This window comes from Dermacentor silvarum, chromosome 5 (genome assembly GCF_013339745.2).
Source record: "Dermacentor silvarum isolate Dsil-2018 chromosome 5, BIME_Dsil_1.4, whole genome shotgun sequence".
Lineage (NCBI taxonomy): Eukaryota > Metazoa > Arthropoda > Arachnida > Ixodida > Ixodidae > Dermacentor > Dermacentor silvarum.
The window spans coordinates 11,286,700-11,292,699 of record NC_051158.1 but is presented as its reverse complement, the minus strand read 5'-3'; the positions used below and the strand labels follow the sequence as shown (position 1 = coordinate 11,292,699).

The 6,000-nt window shown below is 44.2% G+C and overlaps 1 protein-coding gene across 1 annotated transcript in view; it reads left to right on the top strand.

Annotated features, from left to right (window-relative positions):
• The window catches only part of LOC119452882 (uncharacterized), a 153,100-nt gene that overhangs the window by 18,061 nt on the left and 129,039 nt on the right, over nucleotides 1-6,000 (top strand). The gene's annotated exons all lie outside the window — the stretch shown is intronic.

Here is a 6,000-nt window from a genome sequence, read left to right as displayed (position 1 = left end):
CTAAAGAAATCTGGTATTGTTGCGGCCTTTTTTTTTTTTCGTCGTCCCGACGCGCCTCTCAGAAATCTCTTCATTATGTCGCAGAAATGGTTCGCGGTTGCAGGGCGGGAATACGTAACTAAATAAGGGAGCGATGTCAGGAATAAATAAAAACACATCTCTGACGGCGCAACTGCTGCAGACGTCAAAGTGTGTTGCTGTAAACACCGCCTGTTGGAAAAAAAAAAGAAGTACTAAAGAGACGGGGAGCTTTGCTCTGCTTCTAAACATTTTAGGAGAGAAAACGACGAGGAAATGGTTGTTTTTATTTTTTGTTCTGGCATGAGAAAAAATATAAGAGTAGAGAAAGAGCTTGCACTATGCTGCAGCTTTGCGGTTTAGAACGTCCCACTGCGTGCTTCAGATGTTTTGAGTGCACCTTCTCCACTGAACAGACAAAGAGCAAGTACGGTGTCGGCCGGGAATGTCAGCTATGCGAGGCAGCTGCGCAACAGCAAAGAGATAATCTAAGCAGAAAGCCAGAAACTTTAAAACCGCAAAGATGCGAAGTATTACTTCGTGCACTTGTGCATTTCTTTTCAGTCTTCGGAATGCAGTAAGATGAATCTGCGAAATGAACTTTTCTTTATATGTTGCTTTCCTGCTTGACTAAGCTTACGTTTTCCTTAGCCGTTCATATGCTTACCAGGAAACATTGAGTAATGCTGTGCCGCAACCATAGCATGAATACGGAAAAAATTAAATTATGGGGTTTTACGTGCCATAACTACGAGCTGATAATAAGGCACGCCGTAGTGGGGGACTCCGGAAATTTATTTATTTTATTTGTCAGATACTGCCGGCTGCCTTTTGGAAGCCATGGCAGGAGTGGGTACATTGATTTCATAAAGAATAAATATACACAAGAATCATTCAAGTCAACAAGATTGATAACAACAATAGTATTGTATGAAAATACTCAAAAAGCATCTATGGCTGAATGACAACTAGAGGCGAGCACAAGAAAGAAAAGAAAAAAAGTACACAATCTTTAGTACTGCACATAACTCGTACTCTCACGAAATGTTAGTTTTTTCCCTCCCCTTCCCCCTTTTCAGCGACAATACCGCGGCACAATAGCGCTGAAAGAAAAACACCACAACGTTTATCTGTAGGCATAAGCCATTACGCGGAAGAGATATTTCAGGATGAAGATAACAAACACGACTCCGGATGTTAATTGAAATCATCTAAAGCAAACATACGGGAAAGGTAAACAAACAATGGCTGTTAAGAAACTGATATATCGGTGCAGGGTTAAATTTACGGAACCTTTCCGCGAACGCAAGTAATCTGGATAGGTAACAGAAGTGTCTAGGGAGTGGGAAATAGTGGCTTGCTTACGATGCAGGCTCTATGCAAGGGGGAAAAAAGAAATAGTACAATCATGATCACTGTCAATAAATATTACAAGTAAGGTTGTACGGCAGATGTGAAGGCATCGGTTGATGATGAACCAACTACGTCACATGGAAGCGCGTTCCATTCGGCTATGGTTCGAGGAAAGAAGGAAAAACGATAAGCGTTTGTTTTCACTCGTGGCATTAGAATCGTTTTGCTGTGTTTCCATCTCGTTGGCCTTGCGCTATTATACTGCATGTAACTTATGAATTCCATCTTTGTTCTACCATTTGCAATATTAAAGAGCATTTGCAGTCGGTGTAGTTTCCTGCGTGATTCTAAAGTAGGAAGACCGCTTAATTGCCCAAGGTTAGTAACCGAAACATGCCTGCCATAAGCGTTGAAGATGAATCTTAGCGTTTTTTTCTGGACACGTTCAATGCAATTTATATAAACTTTGGTGTGCGGATCCCAAACGACGTCTGCGTATTCCAATAACGGTCTAACTAATGTCGTGTATGCCACAAGCTTAGTTTTGGAAGTGCAATGTGTTAGACGATTTCTTAGCATGTAAAGTTTCTTCAAAGCCAATGAAACTACCTATTCCACATGACTGTTCCAGGTTAGCGTAGAGTTTATGTATAATCCTAATAATTTAAATTGGTCTACCGCAATTAGTGGAACATTGTTGATGCTATAGGTTCGGACGAGCGGACACTTTTTGCGTGTAACTTTCATCTGAACACATTTGGAAACGTTTAGTCACATTTGCCAGATTAAGCACCAGTTGTTAATTGCAGTAAGGAAGTTGTTTAGTATTTCTTGGTCTTCTTCTGACTCAATTTGCATATATACAACACAATCGTCGGCAAATAAACGACAACGCACTGGAGAGTTAATTTGTAAATCGTTGATATAAATTAAGAAAAGTAGTGGCCCGAGCACCGATCCCTGGGGAACGCCTGAGAGAACGGATACTAATTCTGAGTTCGAGTTGCCTATATGAACAAATTGCTTGCGCTGTGTAAGGTACGTGTCGAGCCACTGTACAATTTGATGGTTGTCTAGAATGCATCGAACCTTGAACATTAAATGGGCGTGCGACACGCGGTCGAAAGCTTTCTCAAAGTCAAGGAAAATCATATCAAATTTATCAAATTGTCCACCCTTGTCTAGTATTACCATTAGATCATTTGTGGTGTGAATGAGTTGTGTCGTAGTTGATAAGCCGCGCCGAAACCCATGATGAGTGCTTGAAAAAAAGTTGTTGTCCTCTAAGAAGGAAGAAAGGTGCTTGAAAACGAAGTGCTCTAAGACTTTGCTGCAACTGCACAGCAGTGAGACCGGTCTGTAGTTGATTACTTTGAGTTTGTCACCCGATTTATAAATTGGCACCACTTTCGCTCTTTTCCATTCCAAAGGTATTTCCGCTTTCCTTAAGCTTTCTTTGAAAATTATATGCAGATACTTCGCACACCATTCAGCATATCTACGCAGAAATACGTTTGGTATGCCATCCGGACCAATAGCTTTCTTGGTGTCTAATTCAAGTAGAGCCGAAAAAATGCCCCTTTCGTTTATGTCTGAATCCGGGATAGCAAAACTCGTTTTCTGAAAAGATGTAGGCTGCGTTGTGGCGCTAAGAAACACAGACGAAAAGTAGTCATTGAATGCATTGGCTATACGGTTGCTATCATTCGTGATTGCGTCGTCAAGTTTCAATTTGCTAATAGTATCGTTTTTCCTCGTAAGGTGCAACCAGAACTTTTTCGGGTCGTTGATAAGAAAGTTGTGCATTTTGACATTAAAAAAGTTGAACTATGACAGCTTTATTTTTGTGCGCAATTCCTCGCGCAGCAGCTGCAGTGAAATCGCACCTCGGTTAGTGGCCGTGCGTGATAGGCGTTTGACACGGCGTTTCAATTGTATCATCTCACGCGAGATCCAAGGATTCTGACGGTTGCGTTTTTTTTTTTTTTTGTCTAGTGGGAACATATTTGCTAATGCATTCATTCACAGTATTCCGGAAATGGATCCACAAGTCATCTATTATCGAACTTCCGGAAGCATGCTTATGCTCAAAAATTTCGAAGTCTTGTTCCAGAAGGTCAAGTATACTCTCGTCTTGGGCACAATTAAATTCGGGAAACGTTTTAATTACTTTTTCGCTTTTAGATCGCAAGACCCGCATATGGCCAGTAAAAAAGACAATGTCGTGATCTGATATTCCAGGGAAATGCGACATGTCATAGCTTAAGTCACTAATTTTTTCTGAAACAAAAAAAGGTCAAGAAGTGTGCTAGAAGTAGCTGTTACTCGTGTGGGCTGATCCACAAGCTGCTTCAGACGAAACGAAAAAACAATATCAAGCATCAACTCGGAATGCTGACAAGACGATGAAGCATTCAGTAGATCTCAGTTAATTTTTGGCAGGTTGAAATCACCGCACAGGATGATATTGGCATTGCGCTTACAGTGCTCATGCATGAAGTCATGCAGTGCTTCCAGAACTGAAAGATCGGCTTCTGGCGGTCTGTAAAGTGCACCAATTAGAACACTATATTGGCACAGGCGAACAAGAATCCATAACATTTCAACGTTGGCATTGTGAGGTATCACCATGTACTCAATGTTTTTCTTCAGCACAACTGCGACTCCACCGCCCCTGGCTCCCCGATCGTGGCGAACAATTTCATGCGAGAAATTTCATGTGGGAAATTTGGACCACGTGGGTTTTTTTAACGTGCACCTAAACACCTACACGGGTGTTTTCGCATTTCGCTCCTATCGGAATGCGGCCGCCGCGGCCAGGATTCAATCCCGCGACCTCGTGCTCAGCAGCCCAACACCACAGCCACTGAGCAACCACGGCGGGTCATGAATATGAGGCAAGATATTTGAATAATAATCTTGCTCCCCTCTATGTGAAAACTACGTTAAATATGATCCGCTTGGCTCAGACCGACAATCCGTGAAAAGGTAACAGTGTCGGCATCGGAAAATGCCTAGAGTTATCAAAATAACAGATTCGTGAAATTTGTTCTTTCTACAGTACTTGTGTGAAGCAAGACGTCTGCATGAGATGCAGCTACAATTTCTGAGTGTATATAGCGAATGATCACATCGGTTATAATGTGTGTTTGAAGCGCTTTTCGGCAATTGAAGTACAAGGACGCCTCGCCGTTGCCGCTGTATTGGGAGATCGATTACGCTAACAGCATTGAGTTTCAGCATCGGCTCAATAAGCACGTGCCTATCTTGCTTCGGCGGGACAGCACTCATGACGATTCAATAAGAGTCTGGAGCCCGAAAACTACTCTTGACGGAAACTGAGACCTGGATTTGAAACAGTCGTTATATTAGGAGCCTTTTTTTCTATTTGAAACGGTCACCGATAATATGCGATGATGGCTGTCCAGGAGTCCAGTTCAGGATAGCACCAGCAAAAAAAGCATGGGTCAGAGGAAGGGCGCAGGTGTCCAACGGCCGACGGGAAGATATGCTCAACTGCCGCCTTGCCGTCGAGACGTGGTCAGGAACTGACCTCTCTAACTCCTCCAGCAGGCCCGCTGTGATCGAGAGGAAGACCTCTGGGAATCTAAGTTCTATCACCCTGCACCCCTCTCTTCCGCGTCACACCGCCAGCTTCTCGAGAGCGATCACTGTCATGCACACCACAACCTGCTACGGGAAGACGCCAGGTTGTCGGTAAGTGTAGAGCTGGCTAGGTAGAGGCTGCGTGAGCCCATGTCTAAGCACCCGATCATGGTGATTTACTGGCATCCCCTTTGAAACGGGGCGGTGACACCAAGCCTGCTTGATGTGCGCTATACATGTTTTTCCTTCTAGCATTTCTGTATACATGTTATTATTTTTTTTCTGTTTCTTCTTCCTCAAAACTTCGCTGTCGACCTTGTACGGCTACCTGTAAATGTAACGTATCCGGCAGTACCCATCTCTTCCCTGTTTTTCTTTTCCACTACCCGTCAAGCTCGCAGCTCTGCAGCCTAGCCATCATCCCTGCGTGTCTTCTGCGCTCTAGCTTGATAGAGCTCTAGCAATATCTGAAGTCGACAGGTCTCGCTGACCGTGTGTAGTAGACGCGGTGCGAACCTGCAAACTCTGCTCTCCCCGTCTTCTCTCTCTCTTTTCATCCCTATACCCTCGTTCCGCAGTGCAGCGCAGCAAACCGCACGTGCGTCTGGTTACCCGCCCTGCCTTTCCTTTCTTCTATTTCTCTCTCTCTCTCTCCGCTCTAGCTTGCCCTGTCCCCTCTTCTTTTCTTTCTTTATTCTCCTTCCCAGTTTGAATCCCGTGTAGCCGATTGGTACTTGTTATTGTCGTTCTTTTCTGTTGCGTCGCTTGACGCGCTGTTGTTACCACAGCGCATGGCTCGCGCGTAAACCAAGGACGGTGGCCCCACTTGGCGCGCTAGTGCCAAATTCGCGCAGTACGACGTCGTGGTCATCTTCTATTTCTCGCGGCCACCTGGCGCACCATGCTAGCGTCGTCTGGCGCACTTCACACATGGCAGCTATCAAAAATACATTCCTAGAGGACACAAGTCCACGTTAAATTCGCTCACATCCGCGCCAGCGTCAGCTAAATAATGTACATAAG